This window comes from Danio rerio, chromosome 16 (genome assembly GCF_049306965.1).
Source record: "Danio rerio strain Tuebingen ecotype United States chromosome 16, GRCz12tu, whole genome shotgun sequence".
Taxonomy (NCBI): Eukaryota; Metazoa; Chordata; class Actinopteri; order Cypriniformes; family Danionidae; genus Danio; species Danio rerio.
The window spans coordinates 19,637,063-19,661,015 of NC_133191.1; positions in this window are offsets into that span (position 1 = coordinate 19,637,063).

The window sequence follows — 23,953 nt, forward strand, 5'->3', positions numbered from 1 at the left end:
AAATCTATGTCTCTGACTGAGTTTGCATTACTGCTTATTTTGACATCTCTGCTGGCTGAGAAAAGCTCATTTTCAACGTCATATACAGAAAGTAATAAAAACAGATCCAGCCACTAAAAAGCATTATTCTTTTGTTTTAGACAACATTTCATGAACTGTAAAACATGTTAAATCAAGTTGCAAGTGAAAATCTATGTCTCTGACTGAGTTTGCATTACTGCTTATTTTGACCTCTCTGCTGGCTGAGAAAAGCTCATATTCCACGTCCAATACAGAAAGTGATAAAAACAGATCCAGCCACTAAAAAGCATCATTCTTTTTGTTTTAGACAACATTTCATGCACTGTTAAACATGTTTAAGCATTTTGCAAGTGAAAATCTATGTCTCTGACTGAGTTTGCATTACTGCTTATTTTGAACTCTCTGCTGGCTGAGAAAAGCTCATTTTCAAGGTCCAATACAGAAAGTGATAAAAACAGATCCAGCCACTAAAAAGCATAATTCTTTTTGTTTTAGACAACTTTTCATGCACTGTAAAACATGTTAAAGCAAGTTGCAAGAGAAAATCTATGTCTCTGACTGAGTTTGCATTACTGCTTATTTTGACATCTCTGCTGGCTGAGAAAAGCTCATTTTCAACGTCATATACAGAAAGTAATAAAAACAGATCCAGCCACTAAAAAGCATTATTCTTTTGTTTTAGACAACATTTCATGAACTGTAAAACATGTTAAATCAAGTTGCAAGTGAAAATCTATGTCTCTGACTGAGTTTGCATTACTGCTTATTTTGACCTCTCTGCTGGCTGAGAAAAGCTCATATTCCACGTCCAATACAGAAAGTGATAAAAACAGATCCAGCCACTAAAAAGCATTTTCTTGTTATTTTAGACAACATTTCATGCACTGTTAAACATGTTAAAGCAAGTTGCAAGTGAAAATCTATGTCTCTGACTGAGTTTGCATTACTGCTTATTTTGACCTCTCTGCTGGCTGAGAAAAGCTCATTTTCAACGTCCAATACAGAAAGTGATAAAAACAGATCCAGCCACTAAAAAGCATCATTCTTTTTATTTTAGACAACATTTCATGCACTGTTAAACACAATTAAGCAAGTTGCAAGTGAAAATCTATGTCTCTGACTGAGTTTGCATTACTGCTTATTTTGACCTCTCTGCTGGCTGAGAAAAGTTAGTTTCAACGTCTAATACAGAAAGTGATAAAAACAGATCCAGCCACTAAAAAGCATCTTCTTTTTATTTTAGACAACATTTCTTGCACTGTTAAACATGGTAAAGCAAGTTGCAAGTGAAAATCTATGTCTCTGACTGAGTTTGCATTACTGCTTATTTTGACCTCTCTGCTGGCTGAGAAAAGCTCATTTTCAACGTCCAATACAGAAAGTGATAAAAACAGATCCAGCCACTAAAAAGCATAATTCTTTTTGTTTTAGACAACTTTTCATGCACTGTAAAACATGTTAAAGCAAGTTGCAAGAGAAAATCTATGTCTCTGACTGAGTTTGCATTACTGCTTATTTTGACGTCTCTGCTGGCTGAGAAAAGCTCATTTTCAACGTCATATACAGAAAGTAATAAAAACAGATCCAGCCACTAAAAAGCATCATTCTTTTGTTTTAGACAACATTTCATGAACTGTAAAACATGTTAAATCAAGTTGCAAGTGAAAATCTATGTCTCTGACTGAGTTTGCATTACTGCTTATTTTGACCTCTCTGCTGGCTGAGAAAAGCTCATTTTCAACGTCCAATACAGAAAGTGATAAAAACAGATCCAGCCACTAAAAAGCATTTTCTTGTTATTTTAGACAACATTTCATGCACTGTTAAACATGTTAAAGCAAGTTGCAAGTGAAAATCTATGTCTCTAACTGAGTTTGCATTACTGCTTATTTTGACCTCTCTGCTGGCTGAGAAAAGCTCATTTTCAACGTCCAATACAGAAAGTGATAAAAACAGATCCAGCCACTAAAAAGCATCTTCTTTTTATTTTAGACAACATTCCATGCACTGTTAAGCAAGTTGCAAGTGAAAATCTATGTCTCTGACTGAGTTTGCATTACTGCTTATTTTGACCTCTCTGCTGGCTGAGAAAAGCTCAATTTCAACGTTCAATACAGAAAGTGATAAAAACAGATCCAGCCACTAAAAAGCATCATTGTTTTTATTTTAGACAACATTTCATGCACTGTAAAACATGTTAAAGCAAGTTGCAAGAGAAAATCTATGTCTCTGACTGAGTTTGCATTACTGCTTATTTTGACGTCTCTGCTGGCTGAGAAAAGCTCATTTTCAACGTCATATACAGAAAGTAATAAAAACAGATCCAGCCACTAAAAAGCATCATTCTTTTGTTTTAGACAACATTTCATGAACTGTAAAACATGTTAAATCAAGTTGCAAGTGAAAATCTATGTCTCTGACTGAGTTTGCATTACTGCTTATTTTGACCTCTCTGCTGGCTGAGAAAAGCTCATTTTCAACGTCCAATACAGAAAGTGATAAAAACAGATCCAGCCACTAAAAAGCATTTTCTTGTTATTTTAGACAACATTTCATGCACTGTTAAACATGTTAAAGCAAGTTGCAAGTGAAAATCTATGTCTCTGACTGAGTTTGCATTACTGCTTATTTTGACCTCTCTGCTGGCTGAGAAAAGCTCATTTTCAATGTCCAATACAGAAAGTGATAAAAACAGATCCAGCCACTAAAAACCATCATTCTTTTTATTTTAGACAACATTTCATGCACTGTTAAACACATTAAAGCAATTTGCAAGTGAAAATCTGTGTCTCTGACTGAGCTTGCATTACTACTTATTTTGACCTCTCTGCTGGCTGAGAAAAGCTCATTTTCAACGTCCAACACAGAAAGTGATAAAAACAGATCCAGCCACTAAAAAGCATCATTCTTTTTGTTTTAGACAACATTTCATGCACTGTTAAACATGTTTAAGCATTTTGCAAGTGAAAATCTATGTCTCTGACTGAGTTTGCATTACTGCTTATTTTGAACTCTCTGCTGGCTGAGAAAAGCTCATTTTCAAGGTCCAATACAGAAAGTGATAAAAACAGATCCAGCCACTAAAAAGCATAATTCTTTTTGTTTTAGACAACTTTTCATGCACTGTAAAACATGTTAAAGCAGGTTGCAAGAGAAAATCTATGTCTCTGACTGAGTTTGCATTACTGCTTATTTTGACGTCTCTGCTGGCTGAGAAAAGCTCATTTTCAACGTCATATACAGAAAGTAATAAAAACAGATCCAGCCACTAAAAAGCATCATTCTTTTGTTTTAGACAACATTTCATGAACTGTAAAACATGTTAAATCAAGTTGCAAGTGAAAATCTATGTCTCTGACTGAGTTTGCATTACTGCTTATTTTGAACTCTCTGCTGGCTGAGAAAAGCTAATTTTCAACGTCCAATACAGAAAGTGATAAAAACAGATCCAGCCACTAAAAAGCATCTTCTTTTTATTTTAAACAACATTCCATGCACTGTTAAGCAAGTTGCAAGTGAAAATCTATGTCTCTGACTGAGTTTGCATTACTGCATATTCTGACCTCTCTGCTGGCTGAGAAAAGCTCATTTTCAATGTCCAATACAGAAAGTGATAAAAAAACAGATCCAGCCACTAAAAAGCATCATTGTTTTTATTTTAGACAACATTTCATGCACTGTTAAACACGTTAAACCAAGTTGCAAGTGAAAATCTATGTCTCTGCCTGAGTTTGCATTACTGCTTATTTTGACCTCTCTGCTGGCTGAGAAAAGTTAGTTTTCAACGTCCAATACAGAAAGTGATAAAAACAGATCCAGCCACTAAAAAGCATCTTCTTTTTATTTTAGACAACATTTCTTGCACTGTTAAACATGGTAAAGCAAGTTGCAAGTGAAAATCTATGTCTCTGACTGAGTTTGCATTACTGCTTATTTTGAACTCTCTGCTGGCTGAGAAAAGCTCATTTTCAAGGTCCAATACAGAAAGTGATAAAAACAGATCCAGCCACTAAAAAGCATAATTCTTTTGGTTTTAGACAACATTTTATGCACTGTAAAACATGTTAAAGCAAGTTGCAAGTGAAAATCTATGTCTCTGACTGAGTTTGCATTACTGCTTATTTTGACCTCTCTGCTGGCTGAGAAAAGCTCATATTCCACGTCCAATACAGAAAGTAATAACAACATCTTCAGCCACTAAAAAGCATTTTTTTTTTTTAGACAAAATTTCATGCACTGTTAAACATGTTATAGCAAGTTGCAAGTGAAAATCTATGTCTCTGACTGAGCTTGCATTACTACTTATTTTGACCTCTCTGCTGGCTGAGAAAAGCTCATTTTCAACGTCTAATACAGAAAGTGATAAAAACAGATCCAGCCACTAAAAAGCATCATTCTTTTTGTTTTAGACAACATTTCATGCACTGTTAAACATGTTTAAGCATTTTGCAAGTGAAAATCTATGTCTCTGACTGAGTTTGCATTACTGCTTGTTTTGAACTCTCTGCTGGCTGAGAAAAGCTCATTTTCAACGTCCAATACAGAAAGTGATAAAAACAGATCCAGCCACTAAAAAGCATAATTCTTTTTGTTTTAGACAACATTTCATGCACTGTAAAACATGTTAAAGCAAGTTGCAAGAGAAAATCTATGTCTCTGACTGAGTTTGCATTACTGCTTATTTTGACGTCTCTGCTGGCTGAGAAAAGCTCATTTTCAACGTCATATACAGAAAGTAATAAAAACAGATCCAGCCACTAAAAAGCATCATTCTTTTGTTTTAGACAACATTTCATGAACTGTAAAACATGTTAAATCAAGTTGCAAGTGAAAATCTATGTCTCTGACTGAGTTTGCATTACTGCTTATTTTGACCTCTCTGCTGGCTGAGAAAAGCTCATTTTCAACGTCCAATACAGAAAGTGATAAAAACAGATCCAGCCACTAAAAAGCATTTTCTTGTTATTTTAGACAACATTTCATGCACTGTTAAACATGTTGAAGCAAGTTGCAAGTGAAAATCTATGTCTCTGACTGAGTTTGCATTACTGCTTATTTTGACCTCTCTGCTGGCTGAGAAAAGCTCATTTTCAACGTCCAATACAGAAAGTGATAAAAACAGATCCAGCCACTAAAAAGCATCATTCTTTTTATTTTAGACATTTCATGCACTGTTAAACACATTAAAGCAATTTGCAAGTGAAAATCTGTGTCTCTGACTGAGCTTGCATTACTACTTATTTTGACCTCTCTGCTGGCTGAGAAAAGCTCATTTTCAACGTCCAACACAGAAAGTGATAAAAACAGATCCAGCCACTAAAAAGCATCATTCTTTTTGTTTTAGACAACATTTCATGCACTGGTAAACATGTTTAAGCATTTTGCAAGTGAAAATCTATGTCTCTGACTGAGTTTGCATTACTGCTTATTTTGAACTCTCTGCTGGCTGAGAAAAGCTCATTTTCAAGGTCCAATACAGAAAGTGATAAAAACAGATCCAGCCACTAAAAAGCATAATTCTTTTTGTTTTAGACAACTTTTCATGCACTGTAAAACATGTTAAAGCAAGTTGCAAGAGAAAATCTATGTCTCTGACTGAGTTTGCATTACTGCTTATTTTGACGTCTCTGCTGGCTGAGAAAAGCTCATTTTCAACGTCATATACAGAAAGTAATAAAAACAGATCCAGCCACTAAAAAGCATCATTCTTTTGTTTTAGACAACATTTCATGAACTGTAAAACATGTTAAATCAAGTTGCAAGTGAAAATCTATGTCTCTGACTGAGTTTGCATTACTGCTTATTTTGACCTCTCTGCTGGCTGAGAAAAGCTCATTTTCAACGTCCAATACAGAAAGTGATAAAAACAGATCCAGCCACTAAAAAGCATTTTCTTGTTATTTTAGACAACATTTCATGCACTGTTAAACATGTTAAAGCAAGTTGCAAGTGAAAATCTATGTCTCTGACTGAGTTTGCATTACTGCTTATTTTGACCTCTCTGCTGGCTGAGAAAAGCTCATTTTCAACGTCCAATACAGAAAGTGATAAAAACAGATCCAGCCACTAAAAAGCATCATTCTTTTTATTTTAGACAACATTTCATGCACTGTTAAACACATTAAAGCAATTTGCAAGTGAAAATATGTGTCTCTGACTGAGCTTGCATTACTACTTATTTTGACCTCTCTGCTGGCTGAGAAAAGCTCATTTTCAACGTCCAACACAGAAAGTGATAAAAACAGATCCAGCCACTAAAAAGCATCATTCTTTTTGTTTTAGACAACATTTCATGCACTGTTAAACATGTTTAAGCATTTTGCAAGTGAAAATCTATGTCTCTGACTGAGTTTGCATTACTGCTTATTTTGACCTCTCTGCTGGCTGAGAAAAGCTCATATTCCACGTCCAATACAGAAAGTAATAACAACATCTTCGGCCACTAAAAAGCATTTTTTTTTAGACAAAATTTCATGCACTGTTAAACATGTTATAGCAAGTTGCAAGTGAAAATCTATGTCTCTGACTGAGCTTGCATTACTACTTATTTTGACCTCTCTGCTGGCTGAGAAAAGCTCATTTTCAACGTCCAATACAGAAAGTGATAAAAACAGATCCAGCCACTAAAAAGCATCATTCTTTTTGTTTTAGACAACATTTCATGCACTGTTAAACATGTTTAAGCAATTTGCAAGTGAAAATCTGTGTCTCTGACTGAGCTTGCATTACTACTTATTTTGACCTCTCTGCTGGCTGAGAAAAGCTCATTTTAAACGTCCAATACAGAAAGTGATAAAAACAGATCCAGCCACTAAAAAGCATAATTCTTTTTGTTTTAGACAACTTTTCATGCACTGTAAAACATGTTAAAGCAAGTTGCAAGAGAAAATCTATGTCTCTGACTGAGTTTGCATTACTGCTTATTTTGACGTCTCTGCTGGCTGAGAAAAGCTCATTTTCAACATCATATACAGAAAGTAATAAAAACAGATCCAGCCACTAAAAAGCATCATTCTGTTGTTTTAGACAACATTTCATGAACTGTAAAACATGTTAAATCAAGTTGCAAGTGAAAATCTATGTCTCTGACTGAGTTTGCATTACTGCTTATTTTGACCTCTCTGCTGGCTGAGAAAAGCTCATTTTCAACGTCCAATACAGAAAGTGATAAAAACAGATCCAGCCACTAAAAAGCATCATTCTTTTTATTTTAGACAACATTTCATGCACTGTTAAACACATTAAAGCAATTTGCAAGTGAAAATCTGTGTCTCTGACTGAGCTTGCATTACTACTTATTTTGACCTCTCTGCTGGCTGAGAAAAGCTCATTTTCAACGTCCAACACAGAAAGTGATAAAAACAGATCCAGCCACTAAAAAGCATCATTCTTTTTGTTTTAGACAACATTTCATGCACTGTTAAACATGTTTAAGCATTTTGCAAGTGAAAATCTATGTCTCTGACTGAGTTTGCATTACTGCTTATTTTGAACTCTCTGCTGGCTGAGAAAAGCTCATTTTCAAGGTCCAATACAGAAAGTGATAAAAACAGATCCAGCCACTAAAAAGCATCATTCTTTTTGTTTTAGACAACATTCCATGCACTGTTAAGCAAGTTGCAAGTGAAAATCTATGTCTCTGACTGAGTTTGCATTACTGCATATTCTGACCTCTCTGCTGGCTGAGAAAAGCTCATTTTCAATGTCCAATACAGAAAGTGATAAAAAAACAGATCCAGCCACTAAAAAGCATCATTGTTTTTATTTTAGACAACATTTCATGCACTGTTAAACACGTTAAACCAAGTTGCAAGTGAAAATCTATGTCTCTGCCTGAGTTTGCATTACTGCTTATTTTGACCTCTCTGCTGGCTGAGAAAAGTTAGTTTTCAACGTCCAATACAGAAAGTGATAAAAACAGATCCAGCCACTAAAAAGCATCTTCTTTTTATTTTAGACAACATTTCTTGCACTGTTAAACATGGTAAAGCAAGTTGCAAGTGAAAATCTATGTCTCTGACTGAGTTTGCATTACTGCTTATTTTGAACTCTCTGCTGGCTGAGAAAAGCTCATTTTCAAGGTCCAATACAGAAAGTGATAAAAACAGATCCAGCCACTAAAAAGCATAATTCTTTTGGTTTTAGACAACATTTTATGCACTGTAAAACATGTTAAAGCAAGTTGCAAGTGAAAATCTATGTCTCTGACTGAGTTTGCATTACTGCTTATTTTGACCTCTCTGCTGGCTGAGAAAAGCTCATATTCCACGTCCAATACAGAAAGTAATAACAACATCTTCAGCCACTAAAAAGCATTTTTTTTTTTTAGACAAAATTTCATGCACTGTTAAACATGTTATAGCAAGTTGCAAGTGAAAATCTATGTCTCTGACTGAGCTTGCATTACTACTTATTTTGACCTCTCTGCTGGCTGAGAAAAGCTCATTTTCAACGTCTAATACAGAAAGTGATAAAAACAGATCCAGCCACTAAAAAGCATCATTCTTTTTGTTTTAGACAACATTTCATGCACTGTTAAACATGTTTAAGCATTTTGCAAGTGAAAATCTATGTCTCTGACTGAGTTTGCATTACTGCTTGTTTTGAACTCTCTGCTGGCTGAGAAAAGCTCATTTTCAACGTCCAATACAGAAAGTGATAAAAACAGATCCAGCCACTAAAAAGCATAATTCTTTTTGTTTTAGACAACATTTCATGCACTGTAAAACATGTTAAAGCAAGTTGCAAGAGAAAATCTATGTCTCTGACTGAGTTTGCATTACTGCTTATTTTGACGTCTCTGCTGGCTGAGAAAAGCTCATTTTCAACGTCATATACAGAAAGTAATAAAAACAGATCCAGCCACTAAAAAGCATCATTCTTTTGTTTTAGACAACATTTCATGAACTGTAAAACATGTTAAATCAAGTTGCAAGTGAAAATCTATGTCTCTGACTGAGTTTGCATTACTGCTTATTTTGACCTCTCTGCTGGCTGAGAAAAGCTCATTTTCAACGTCCAATACAGAAAGTGATAAAAACAGATCCAGCCACTAAAAAGCATTTTCTTGTTATTTTAGACAACATTTCATGCACTGTTAAACATGTTGAAGCAAGTTGCAAGTGAAAATCTATGTCTCTGACTGAGTTTGCATTACTGCTTATTTTGACCTCTCTGCTGGCTGAGAAAAGCTCATTTTCAACGTCCAATACAGAAAGTGATAAAAACAGATCCAGCCACTAAAAAGCATCATTCTTTTTATTTTAGACATTTCATGCACTGTTAAACACATTAAAGCAATTTGCAAGTGAAAATCTGTGTCTCTGACTGAGCTTGCATTACTACTTATTTTGACCTCTCTGCTGGCTGAGAAAAGCTCATTTTCAACGTCCAACACAGAAAGTGATAAAAACAGATCCAGCCACTAAAAAGCATCATTCTTTTTGTTTTAGACAACATTTCATGCACTGGTAAACATGTTTAAGCATTTTGCAAGTGAAAATCTATGTCTCTGACTGAGTTTGCATTACTGCTTATTTTGAACTCTCTGCTGGCTGAGAAAAGCTCATTTTCAAGGTCCAATACAGAAAGTGATAAAAACAGATCCAGCCACTAAAAAGCATAATTCTTTTTGTTTTAGACAACTTTTCATGCACTGTAAAACATGTTAAAGCAAGTTGCAAGAGAAAATCTATGTCTCTGACTGAGTTTGCATTACTGCTTATTTTGACGTCTCTGCTGGCTGAGAAAAGCTCATTTTCAACGTCATATACAGAAAGTAATAAAAACAGATCCAGCCACTAAAAAGCATCATTCTTTTGTTTTAGACAACATTTCATGAACTGTAAAACATGTTAAATCAAGTTGCAAGTGAAAATCTATGTCTCTGACTGAGTTTGCATTACTGCTTATTTTGACCTCTCTGCTGGCTGAGAAAAGCTCATTTTCAACGTCCAATACAGAAAGTGATAAAAACAGATCCAGCCACTAAAAAGCATTTTCTTGTTATTTTAGACAACATTTCATGCACTGTTAAACATGTTAAAGCAAGTTGCAAGTGAAAATCTATGTCTCTGACTGAGTTTGCATTACTGCTTATTTTGACCTCTCTGCTGGCTGAGAAAAGCTCATTTTCAACGTCCAATACAGAAAGTGATAAAAACAGATCCAGCCACTAAAAAGCATCATTCTTTTTATTTTAGACAACATTTCATGCACTGTTAAACACATTAAAGCAATTTGCAAGTGAAAATATGTGTCTCTGACTGAGCTTGCATTACTACTTATTTTGACCTCTCTGCTGGCTGAGAAAAGCTCATTTTCAACGTCCAACACAGAAAGTGATAAAAACAGATCCAGCCACTAAAAAGCATCATTCTTTTTGTTTTAGACAACATTTCATGCACTGTTAAACATGTTTAAGCATTTTGCAAGTGAAAATCTATGTCTCTGACTGAGTTTGCATTACTGCTTATTTTGACCTCTCTGCTGGCTGAGAAAAGCTCATATTCCACGTCCAATACAGAAAGTAATAACAACATCTTCGGCCACTAAAAAGCATTTTTTTTTAGACAAAATTTCATGCACTGTTAAACATGTTATAGCAAGTTGCAAGTGAAAATCTATGTCTCTGACTGAGCTTGCATTACTACTTATTTTGACCTCTCTGCTGGCTGAGAAAAGCTCATTTTCAACGTCCAATACAGAAAGTGATAAAAACAGATCCAGCCACTAAAAAGCATCATTCTTTTTGTTTTAGACAACATTTCATGCACTGTTAAACATGTTTAAGCAATTTGCAAGTGAAAATCTGTGTCTCTGACTGAGCTTGCATTACTACTTATTTTGACCTCTCTGCTGGCTGAGAAAAGCTCATTTTAAACGTCCAATACAGAAAGTGATAAAAACAGATCCAGCCACTAAAAAGCATAATTCTTTTTGTTTTAGACAACTTTTCATGCACTGTAAAACATGTTAAAGCAAGTTGCAAGAGAAAATCTATGTCTCTGACTGAGTTTGCATTACTGCTTATTTTGACGTCTCTGCTGGCTGAGAAAAGCTCATTTTCAACATCATATACAGAAAGTAATAAAAACAGATCCAGCCACTAAAAAGCATCATTCTGTTGTTTTAGACAACATTTCATGAACTGTAAAACATGTTAAATCAAGTTGCAAGTGAAAATCTATGTCTCTGACTGAGTTTGCATTACTGCTTATTTTGACCTCTCTGCTGGCTGAGAAAAGCTCATTTTCAACGTCCAATACAGAAAGTGATAAAAACAGATCCAGCCACTAAAAAGCATCATTCTTTTTATTTTAGACAACATTTCATGCACTGTTAAACACATTAAAGCAATTTGCAAGTGAAAATCTGTGTCTCTGACTGAGCTTGCATTACTACTTATTTTGACCTCTCTGCTGGCTGAGAAAAGCTCATTTTCAACGTCCAACACAGAAAGTGATAAAAACAGATCCAGCCACTAAAAAGCATCATTCTTTTTGTTTTAGACAACATTTCATGCACTGTTAAACATGTTTAAGCATTTTGCAAGTGAAAATCTATGTCTCTGACTGAGTTTGCATTACTGCTTATTTTGAACTCTCTGCTGGCTGAGAAAAGCTCATTTTCAAGGTCCAATACAGAAAGTGATAAAAACAGATCCAGCCACTAAAAAGCATCATTCTTTTTGTTTTAGACAACATTCCATGCACTGTTAAGCAAGTTGCAAGTGAAAATCTATGTCTCTGACTGAGTTTGCATTACTGCATATTCTGACCTCTCTGCTGGCTGAGAAAAGCTCATTTTCAATGTCCAATACAGAAAGTGATAAAAAAACAGATCCAGCCACTAAAAAGCATCATTGTTTTTATTTTAGACAACATTTCATGCACTGTTAAACACGTTAAACCAAGTTGCAAGTGAAAATCTATGTCTCTGCCTGAGTTTGCATTACTGCTTATTTTGACCTCTCTGCTGGCTGAGAAAAGTTAGTTTTCAACGTCCAATACAGAAAGTGATAAAAACAGATCCAGCCACTAAAAAGCATCTTCTTTTTATTTTAGACAACATTTCTTGCACTGTTAAACATGGTAAAGCAAGTTGCAAGTGAAAATCTATGTCTCTGACTGAGTTTGCATTACTGCTTAATTTGACCTCTCTGCTGGCTGAGAAAAGCTCATTTTCAAGGTCCAATACAGAAAGTGATAAAAACAGATCCAGCCACTAAAAAGCATAATTCTTTTTGTTTTAGACAACATTTCATGCACTGTAAAACATGTTAAAGCAAGTTGCAAGAGAAAATCTATGTCTCTGACTGAGTTTGCATTACTGCTTATTTTGACGTCTCTGCTGGCTGAGAAAAGCTCATTTTCAACGTCATATACAGAAAGTAATAAAAACAGATCCAGCCACTAAAAAGCATCATTCTTTTGTTTTAGACAACATTTCATGAACTGTAAAACATGTTAAATCAAGTTGCAAGTGAAAATCTATGTCTCTGACTGAGTTTGCATTACTGCTTATTTTGACCTCTCTGCTGGCTGAGAAAAGCTCATTTTCAACGTCCAATACAGAAAGTGATAAAAACAGATCCAGCCACTAAAAAGCATTTTCTTGTTATTTTAGACAACATTTCATGCACTGTTAAACATGTTAAAGCAAGTTGCAAGTGAAAATCTATGTCTCTGACTGAGTTTGCATTACTGCTTATTTTGACCTCTCTGCTGGCTGAGAAAAGCTCATTTTCAACGTCCAATACAGAAAGTGATAAAAACAGATCCAGCCACTAAAAAGCATCATTCTTTTTATTTTAGACATTTCATGCACTGTTAAACACATTAAAGCAATTTGCAAGTGAAAATCTGTGTCTCTGACTGAGCTTGCATTACTACTTATTTTGACCTCTCTGCTGGCTGAGAAAAGCTCATTTTCAACGTCCAACACAGAAAGTGATAAAAACAGATCCAGCCACTAAAAAGCATCATTCTTTTTGTTTTAGACAACATTTCATGCACTGTTAAACATGTTTAAGCATTTTGCAAGTGAAAATCTATGTCTCTGACTGAGTTTGCATTACTGCTTATTTTGAACTCTCTGCTGGCTGAGAAAAGCTCATTTTCAAGGTCCAATACAGAAAGTGATAAAAACAGATCCAGCCACTAAAAAGCATAATTCTTTTTGTTTTAGACAACTTTTCATGCACTGTAAAACATGTTAAAGCAAGTTGCAAGAGAAAATCTATGTCTCTGACTGAGTTTGCATTACTGCTTATTTTGACGTCTCTGCTGGCTGAGAAAAGCTCATTTTCAACGTCATATACAGAAAGTAATAAAAACAGATCCAGCCACTAAAAAGCATCATTCTTTTGTTTTAGACAACATTTCATGAACTGTAAAACATGTTAAATCAAGTTTCAAGTGAAAATCTATGTCTCTGACTGAGTTTGCATTACTGCTTATTTTGACCTCTCTGCTGGCTGAGAAAAGCTCATATTCCATGTCCAATACAGAAAGTGATAAAAACAGATCCAGCCACTAAAAAGCATTTTCTTGTTATTTTAGACAACATTTCATGCACTGTTAAACATGTTAAAGCAAGTTGCAAGTGAAAATCTATGTCTCTGACTGAGTTTGAATTACTGCTTATTTTGACCTCTCTGCTGGCTGAGAAAAGCTCATTTTCAACGTCCAATACAGAAAGTGATAAAAACAGATCCAGCCACTAAAAAGCATCATTCTTTTTATTTTAGACAACATTTCATGCACTGTTAAACACATTAAAGCAAGTTGCAAGTGAAAATCTATGTCTCTGACTGAGTTTGCATTACTGCTTATTTTGACCTCTCTGCTGGCAGAGAAAAGCTAATTTTCAACGTCCAATACAGAAAGTGATAAAAACAGATCCAGCCACTAAAAAGCATCTTCTTTTTATTTTAGACAACATTCCATGCACTGTTAAGCAAGTTGCAAGTGAAAATCTATGTCTCTGACTGAGTTTGCATTACTGCATATTCTGACCTCTCTGCTGGCTGAGAAAAGCTCATTTTCAATGTCCAATACAGAAAGTGATAAAAACAGATCCAGCCACTAAAAAGCATAATTCTTTTGGTTTTAGACAACATTTCATGCACTATAAAACATGTTAAAGCAAATTGCAAGTGAAAATCTATGTCTCTGACTGAGTTTGCATTACTGCTTATTTTGACCTCTCTGCTGGCTGAGAAAAGCTCAATTTCAACGTTCAATACAGAAAGTGATAAAAACAGATCAAGCCACTAAAAAGCATCTTTCTTTTTGTTTTAGACAACATTTCATGCACTGTAAAACATGTTAAAGCAAGTTGCAAGTGAAAATCTATGGCTCTGACTGAGTTTGCATTACTGCTTATTTTGACCTCTCTGCTGGCTGAGAAAAGCTCATTTTCAATGTCCAATACAGAAAGTGATAAAAACAGATCCAGCCACTAAAAAGCATCATTGTTTTTATTTTAGACAACATTTCATGCACTGTTAAACACGTTAAACCAAGTTGCAAGTGAAAATCTATGTCTCTGACTGAGTTTGCATTACTGCTTATTTTGACCTCTCTGCTGGCTGAGAAAAGTTAGTTTCAACGTCTAATACAGAAAGTGATAAAAACAGATCCAGCCACTAAAAAGCATCATTGTTTTTATTTTAGACAACATTTCATGCACTGTTAAACACATTAAAGCAAGTTGCAAGTGAAAATCTGTCTCTGACTGAGTTTGCATTACTGCTTATTTTGACCTCTCTGCTGGCTGAGAAAAGCTCATTTTCAATGTCCAATACAGAAAGTGATAAAAACAGATCCAGCCACTAAAAAGCATCATTGTTTTTATTTTAGACAACATTCCATGCAGTGTTAAACACGTTAAACCAAGTTAGAAGTGAAAATCTATGTCTCTGACTGAGCTTGCACTACTAATTATTTTCACCTCTCTGCTGGCTGAGAAAAGCTCATTTTCAACGTCCAATACAGAAAGTGATAAAAACAGATCCAGCCACTAAAAAGCATCTTCTTTTTATTTTAGACAACATTTCATGCACTGTTAAACATGGTAAAACAAGTTGCAAGTGAAAATCTATGTCTCTGACTGAGTTTGCATTACTGCTTATTTTGAACTCTCTGCTGGCTGAGAAAAGCTCATTTTCAAGGTCCAATACAGAAAGTGATAAAAACAGATCCAGCCACTAAAAAGCATAATTCTTTTGGTTTTAGACAACATTTCATGCACTGTAAAACATGTTAAAGCAAGTTGCAAGTGAAAATCTATGTCTCTGACTGAGTTTGCATTACTGCTTATTTTGACCTCTCTGCTGGCTGAGAAAAGCTCATATTCCACGTCCAATACAGAAAGTAATAACAACATCTTCGGCCACTAAAAAGCATTTTTTTTTAGACAAAATTTCATGCACTGTTAAACATGTTAAAGCAAGTTGCAAGTGAAAATCTATGTCTCTGACTGAGCTTGCATTACTACTTATTTTGACCTCGCTGCTGGCTGAGAAAAGCTCATTTTCAACGTCCAATACAGAAAGTGATAAAAACAGATCCAGCCACTAAAAAGCATCATTCTTTTTGTTTTAGACAACATTTCATGCACTGTTAAACATGTTTAAGCAATTTGCAAGTGAAAATCTGTGTCTCTGACTGAGCTTGCATTACTACTTATTTTGACCTCTCTGCTGGCTGAGAAAAGCTCATTTTAAACGTCCAATACAGAAAGTGATAAAAACAGATCCAGCCACTAAAAAGCATAATTCTTTTTGTTTTAGACAACTTTTCATGCACTGTAAAACATGTTAAAGCAAGTTGCAAGAGAAAATCTATGTCTCTGACTGAGTTTGCATTACTGCTTATTTTGACGTCTCTGCTGGCTGAGAAAAGCTCATTTTCAACGTCATATACAGAAAGTAATAAAAACAGATCCAGCCACTAAAAAGCATCATTCTGTTGTTTTAGACAACATTTCATGAACTGTAAAACATGTTAAATCAAGTTGCAAGTGAAAATCTATGTCTCTGACTGAGTTTGCATTACTGCTTATTTTGACCTCTCTGCTGGCTGAGAAAAGCTCATTTTCAACGTCCAATACAGAAAGTGATAAAAACAGATCCAGCCACTAAAAAGCATTTTCTTGTTATTTTAGACAACATTTCATGCACTGTTAAACATGTTAAAGCAAGTTGCAAGTGAAAATCTATGTCTCTGACTGAGTTTGCATTACTGCTTATTTTGACCTCTCTGCTGGCTGAGAAAAGCTCAATTTCAACGTTCAATACAGAAAGTGATAAAAACAGATCAAGCCACTAAAAAGCATCTTTCTTTTTGTTTTAGACAACATTTCATGCACTGTAAAACATGTTAAAGCAAGTTGCAAGTGAAAATCTATGTCTCTGACTGAGTTTGCATTACTACTTATTTTGACCTCTCTGCTGGCTGAGAAAAGCTCATTTTCAATGTCCAATACAGAAAGTGATAAAAACAGATCCAGCCACTAAAAAGCATCATTGTTTTTATTTTAGACAACATTTCATGCACTGTTAAACACGTTAAACCAAGTTAGAAGTGAAAATCTTTGTCTCTGACTGAGTTTGCATTACTGCTTATTTTGACGTCTCTGCTGGCTGAGAAAAGTTAGTTTTCAACGTCCAATACAGAAAGTGATAAAAACAGATCCAGCCACTAAAAAGCATCTTTTTATTTTAGACAACATTTCATGCACTGTTAAACATGGTAAAGCAAGTTGTAAGTGAAAATCTATGTCTCTGACTGAGTTTGCATTACTGCTTATTTTGACCTCTCTGCTGGCTGAGAAAAGCTCATATTCCACGTCCAATACAGAAAGTAATAACAACATCTTCAGCCACTAAAAAGCATTTTTTTTTAGACAAAATTTCATGCACTGTTAAACATGTTAAAGCAAGTTGCAAGTGAAAATCTATGTCTCTGACTGAGCTTGCATTACTACTTATTTTGACCTCTCTGCTGGCTGAGAAAAGCTCATTTTCAACGTCCAATACAGAAAGTGATAAAAACAGATCCAGCCACTAAAAAGCATCATTCTTTTTGTTTTAGACAACTTTTCATGCATTGTAAAACATGTTAAAGCAAGTTGCAAGAGAAAATCTGTGTCTCTGACTGAGCTTGCATTACTACTTATTTTGACCTCTCTGCTGGCTGAGAAAAGCTCATTTTCAACGTCCAATACAGAAAGTGATAAAAACAGATCCAGCCACTAAAAAGCATCATTCTTTTTGTTTTAGACAACATTTCATGCACTGTTAAACATGTTTAAGCATTTTGCAAGTGAAAATCTATGTCTCTGACTGAGTTTGCATTACTGCTTATTTTGAACTCTCTGCTGGCTGAGAAAAGCTCATTTTCAAGGTCCAATACAGAAAGTGATAAAAACAGATCCAGCCACTAAAAAGCATAATTCTTTTTGTTTTAGACAACTTTTCATGCACTGTAAAACATGTTAAAACAAGTTGCAAGAGAAAATCTATGTCTCTGACTGAGTTTGTATTACTGCTTATTTTGACGTCTCTGCTGGCTGAGAAAAGCTCATTTTCAACGTCATATACAGAAAGTAATAAAAACAGATCCAGCCACTAAAAAGCATCATTCTTTTGTTTTAGACAACATTTCATGAACTGTAAAACATGTTAAATCAAGTTGCAAGTGAAAATCTATGTCTCTGACTGAGTTTGCATTACTGCTTATTTTGACCTCTCTGCTGGCTGAGAAAAGCTCATTTTCAACGTCCAATACAGAAAGTGATAAAAACAGATCCAGCCACTAAAAAGCATTTTCTTGGTATTTTAGACAACATTTCATGCACTGTTAAACATGTTAAAGCAAGTTGCAAGTGAAAATCTGTCTCTGACTGAGTTTGCATTACTGCTTATTTTGACCTCTCTGCTGGCTGAGAAAAGCTCATTTTCAACGTCCAATACAGAAAGTGATAAAAACAGATCCAGCCACTAAAAAGCATCATTCTTTTTATTTTAGACAACATTTCATGCACTGTTAAACACATTAAAGGAAGTTGCAAGTGAAAATCTATGTCTCTGACTGAGTTTGCATTACTGCTTATTTTGAACTCTCTGCTGGCTGAGAAAAGCTAATTTTCAACGTCCAATACAGAAAGTGATAAAAACAGATCCAGCCACTAAAAAGCATCTTCTTTTTATTTTAGACAACATTCCATGCACTGTTAAGCAAGTTGCAAGTGAAAATCTATGTCTCTGACTGAGTTTGCATTACTGCATATTCTGACCTCTCTGCTTGCTGAGAAAAGCTCATTTTCAATGTCCAATACAGAAAGTGATAAAAAAAACAGATCCAGCCACTAAAAAGCATCATTGTTTTTATTTTAGACAACATTTCATGCACTGTTAAACACGTTAAACCAAGTTGCAAGTGAAAATCTATGTCTCTGCCTGAGTTTGCATTACTGCTTATTTTGACCTCTCTGCTGGCTGAGAAAAGTTAGTTTTCAACGTCCAATACAGAAAGTGATAAAAACAGATCCAGCCACTAAAAAGCATCTTCTTTATATTTTAGACAACATTTCTTGCACTGTTAAACATGGTAAAGCAAGTTGCAAGTGAAAATCTATGTCTCTGACTGAGTTTGCATTACTGCTTATTTGAACTCTCTGCTGGCTGAGAAAAGCTCATTTTCAAGGTCCAATACAGAAAGTGATAAAAACAGATCCAGCCACTAAAAAGCATAATTCTTTTGGTTTTAGACAACATTTCATGCACTGTAAAACATGTTAAAGCAAGTTGCAAGTGAAAATCTATGTCTCTGACTGAGTTTGCATTACTGCTTATTTTGACCTCTCTGCTGGCTGAGAAAAGCTCATAGTCCACGTCCAATACAGAAAGTAATAACAACATCTTCAGCCACTAAAAAGCTTTTTTTTTTTTTTAGACAAAATTTCATGCACTGTTAAACATGTTATAGCAAGTTGCAAGTGAAAATCTATGTCTCTGACTGAGCTTGCATTACTACTTATTTTGACCTCTCTGCTGGCTGAGAAAAGCTCATTTTCAACGTCCAATACAGAAAGTGATAAAAACAGATCCAGCCACTAAAAAGCATCATTCTTTTTGTTTTAGACAACATTTCATGCACTGTTAAACATGTTTAAGCATTTTGCAAGTGAAAATCTATGTCTCTGACTGAGTTTGCATTACTGCTTATTTTGAACTCTCTGCTGGCTGAGAAAAGCTCATTTTCAATGTCCAATACAGAAAGTGATAAAAACAGATCCAGCCACTAAAAAGCATAATTCCTTTTGTTTTAGACAACATTTCATGCACTGTAAAACATGTTAAAGCAAGTTGCAAGAGAAAATCTATGTCTCTGACTAAGTTTGCATTACTGCTTATTTTGACGTCTCTGCTGCCTGAGAAAAGCTCATTTTCAAGGTCCAATACAGAAAGTGATAAAAACAGATCCAGCCACTAAAAAGCATCATTCTTTTGGTTTTAGACAACATTTCATGCACTGTAAAACATGTTAAAGCAAGTTGCAAGTGAAAATCTATGTCTCTGACTGAGTTTGCATTACTGCTTATTTTGACCTCTCTGCTGGCTGAGAAAAGCTCATATTCCACGTCCAATACAGAAAGTAATAACAACATCTTCAGCCACTAAAAAGCATTTTTTTTTTTTAGACAAAATTTCATGCACTGTTAAACATGTTATAGCAAGTTGCAAGTGAAAATTTATGTCTCTGACTGAGCTTGCATTACTACTTATTTTGACCTCTCTGCTGGCTGAGAAAAGCTCATTTTCAACGTCCAATACAGAAAGTGATAAAAAGAGATCCAGCCACTAAAAAGCATCATTCTTTTTGTTTTAGACAACATTTCATGCACTGTTAAGCAAGTTGCAAGTGAAAATCTATGTCTCTGACTGAGTTTGCATTACTGCATATTCTGTCCTCTCTGCTGGCTGAGAAAAGCTCATTTTCAATGTCCAATACAGAAAGTGATAAAAAAACAGATCCAGCCACTAAAAAGCATCATTGTTTTTATTTTAGACAACATTTCATGCACTGTAAAACATGGTAAAGCAAGTTGCAAGAGAAAATCTATGTCTCTGACTGAGTTTGCATTACTGCTTATTTTGACGTCTCTGCTGGCTGAGAAAAGCTCATTTTCAACGTCATATACAGAAAGTAATAAAAACAGATCCAGCCACTAAAAAGCATCATTCTTTTGTTTTAGACAACATTTCATGAACTGTAAAACATGTTAAATCAAGTTGCAAGTGAAAATCTATGTCTCTGACTGAGTTTGCATTACTGCTTATTTTGACCTCTCTGCTGGCTGAGAAAAGCTCATTTTCAACGTCCGATACAGAAAGTGATAAAAACAGATCCAGCCACTAAAAAGCATTTTCTTGTTATTTTAGACAACATTTCATGCACTGTTAAACATGTTAAAGCAAGTTGCAAGTGAAAATCTATGTCTCTGACTGAGTTTGCATTACTGCTTATTTTGACCTCTCTGCTGGCTGAGAAAAGCTCATTTTCAACGTCCAATACAGAAAGTGATAAAAACAGATCCAGCCACTAAAAAGCATCATTCTTTTTATTTTAGACAACATTTCATGCACTGTTAAACACATTAAAGCAATTTGCAAGTGAAAATCTGTGTCTCTGACTGAGCTTGCATTACTACTTATTTTGACCTCTCTGCTGGCTGAGAAAAGCTCATTTTCAACGTCCAACACAGAAAGTGATAAAAACAGATCCAGCCACTAAAAAGCATCATTCTTTTTGTTTTAGACAACATTTCATGCACTGTTAAACATGTTTAAGCATTTTGCAAGTGAAAATCTATGTCTCTGACTGAGTTTGCATTACTGCTTATTTTGAACTCTCTGCTGGCTGAGAAAAGCTCATTTTCAAGGTCCAATACAGAAAGTGATAAAAACAGATCCAGCCACTAAAAAGCATAATTCTTTTTGTTTTAGACAACTTTTCATGCACTGTAAAACATGTTAAAGCAGGTTGCAAGAGAAAATCTATGTCTCTGACTGAGTTTGCATTACTGCTTATTTTGACGTCTCTGCTGGCTGAGAAAAGCTCATTTTCAACGTCATATACAGAAAGTAATAAAAACAGATCCAGCCACTAAAAAGCATCATTCTTTTGTTTTAGACAACATTTCATGAACTGTAAAACATGTTAAATCAAGTTGCAAGTGAAAATCTATATCTCTGACTGAGTTTGCATTACTGCTTATTTTGAACTCTCTGCTGGCTGAGAAAAGCTAATTTTCAACGTCCAATACAGAAAGTGATAAAAACAGATCCAGCCACTAAAAAGCATCTTCTTTTTATTTTAAACAACATTCCATGCACTGTTAAGCAAGTTGCAAGTGAAAATCTATGTCTCTGACTGAGTTTGCATTACTGCATATTCTGACCTCTCTGCTGGCTGAGAAAAGCTCATTTTCAATGTCCAATACAGAAAGTGATAAAAAAACAGATCCAGCCACTAAAAAGCATCATTGTTTTTATTTTAGACAACATTTCATGCACTGTTAAACACGTTAAACCAAGTTGCAAGTGAAAATCTATGTCTCTGCCTGAGTTTGCATTACTGCTTATTTTGACCTCTCTGCTGGCTGAGAAAAGTTAGTTTTCAACGTCCAATACAGAAAGTGATAAAAACAGATCCAGCCACTAAAAAGCATCTTCTTTTTATTTTAGACAACATTTCTTGCACTGTTAAACATGGTAAAGCAAGTTGCAAGTGAAAATCTATGTCTCTGACTGAGTTTGCATTACTGCTTATTTTGAACTCTCTGCTGGCTGAGAAAAGCTCATTTTCAAGGTCCAATACAGAAAGTGATAAAAACAGATCCAGCCACTAAAAAGCATAATTCTTTTGGTTTTAGACAACATTTTATGCACTGTAAAACATGTTAAAGCGAGTTGCAAGTGAAAATCTATGTCTCTGACTGAGTTTGCATTACTGCTTATTTTGACCTCTCTGCTGGCTGAGAAAAGCTCATATTCCACGTCCAATACAGAAAGTAATAACAACATCTTCAGCCACTAAAAAGCATTTTTTTTTTAGACAAAATTTCATGCACTGTTAAACATGTTATAGCAAGTTGCAAGTGAAAATCTATGTCTCTGACTGAGCTTGCATTACTACTTATTTTGACCTCTCTGCTGGCTGAGAAAAGCTCATTTTCAACGTCTAATACAGAAAGTGATAAAAACAGATCCAGCCACTAAAAAGCATCATTCTTTTTGTTTTAGACAACATTTCATGCACTGTTAAACATGTTTAAGCATTTTGCAAGTGAAAATCTATGTCTCTGACTGAGTTTGCATTACTGCTTGTTTTGAACTCTCTGCTGGCTGAGAAAAGCTCATTTTCAACGTCCAATACAGAAAGTGATAAAAACAGATCCAGCCACTAAAAAGCATAATTCTTTTTGTTTTAGACAACATTTCATGCACTGTAAAACATGTTAAAGCAAGTTGCAAGAGAAAATCTATGTCTCTGACTGAGTTTGCATTACTGCTTATTTTGACGTCTCTGCTGGCTGAGAAAAGCTCATTTTCAACGTCATATACAGAAAGTAATAAAAACAGATCCAGCCACTAAAAAGCATCATTCTTTTGTTTTAGACAACATTTCATGAACTGTAAAACATGTTAAATCAAGTTGCAAGTGAAAATCTATGTCTCTGACTGAGTTTGCATTACTGCTTATTTTGACCTCTCTGCTGGCTGAGAAAAGCTCATTTTCAACGTCCAATACAGAAAGTGATAAAAACAGATCCAGCCACTAAAAAGCATTTTCTTGTTATTTTAGACAACATTTCATGCACTGTTAAACATGTTAAAGCAAGTTGCAAGTGAAAATCTATGTCTCTAACTGAGTTTGCATTACTGCTTATTTTGACCTCTCTGCTGACTGAGAAAAGCTCATTTTCAACGTCCAATACAGAAAGTGATAAAAACAGATCCAGCCACTAAAAAGCATCTTCTTTTTATTTTAGACAACATTCCATGCACTGTTAAGCAAGTTGCAAGTGAAAATCTATGTCTCTGACTGAGTTTGCATTACTGCTTATTTTGACCTCTCTGCTGGCTGAGAAAAGCTCAATTTCAACGTTCAATACAGAAAGTGATAAAAACAGATCCAGCCACTAAAAAGCATCATTGTTTTTATTTTAGACAACATTTCATGCACTGTAAAACATGTTAAAGCAAGTTGCAAGAGAAAATCTATGTCTCTGACTGAGTTTGCATTACTGCTTATTTTGACGTCTCTGCTGGCTGAGAAAAGCTCATTTTCAACGTCATATACAGAAAGTAATAAAAACAGATCCAGCCACTAAAAAGCATCATTCTTTTTATTTTAGACAACATTTCATGCACTGTTAAACACATTAAAGCAATTTGCAAGTGAAAATCTGTGTCTCTGACTGAGCTTGCATTACTACTTATTTTGACCTCGCTGCTGGCTGAGAAAAGCTCATTTTCAACGTCCAACACAGAAAGTGATAAAAACAGATCCAGCCACTAAAAAGCATCATTCTTTTTGTTTTAGACAACATTTCATGCACTGTTAAACATGTTTAAGCATTTTGCAAGTGAAAATCTATGTCTCTGACTGAGTTTGCATTACTGCTTATTTTGAACTCTCTGCTGGCTGAGAAAAGCTCATTTTCAGGGTCCAATACAGAAAGTGATAAAAACAGATCCAGCCACTAAAAAGCATAATTCTTTTTGTTTTAGACAACATTTCATGCACTGTAAAACATGTTAAAGCAGGTTGCAAGAGAAAATCTATGTCTCTGACTGAGTTTGCATTACTGCTTATTTTGACGTCTCTGCTGGCTGAGAAAAGCTCATTTTCAACGT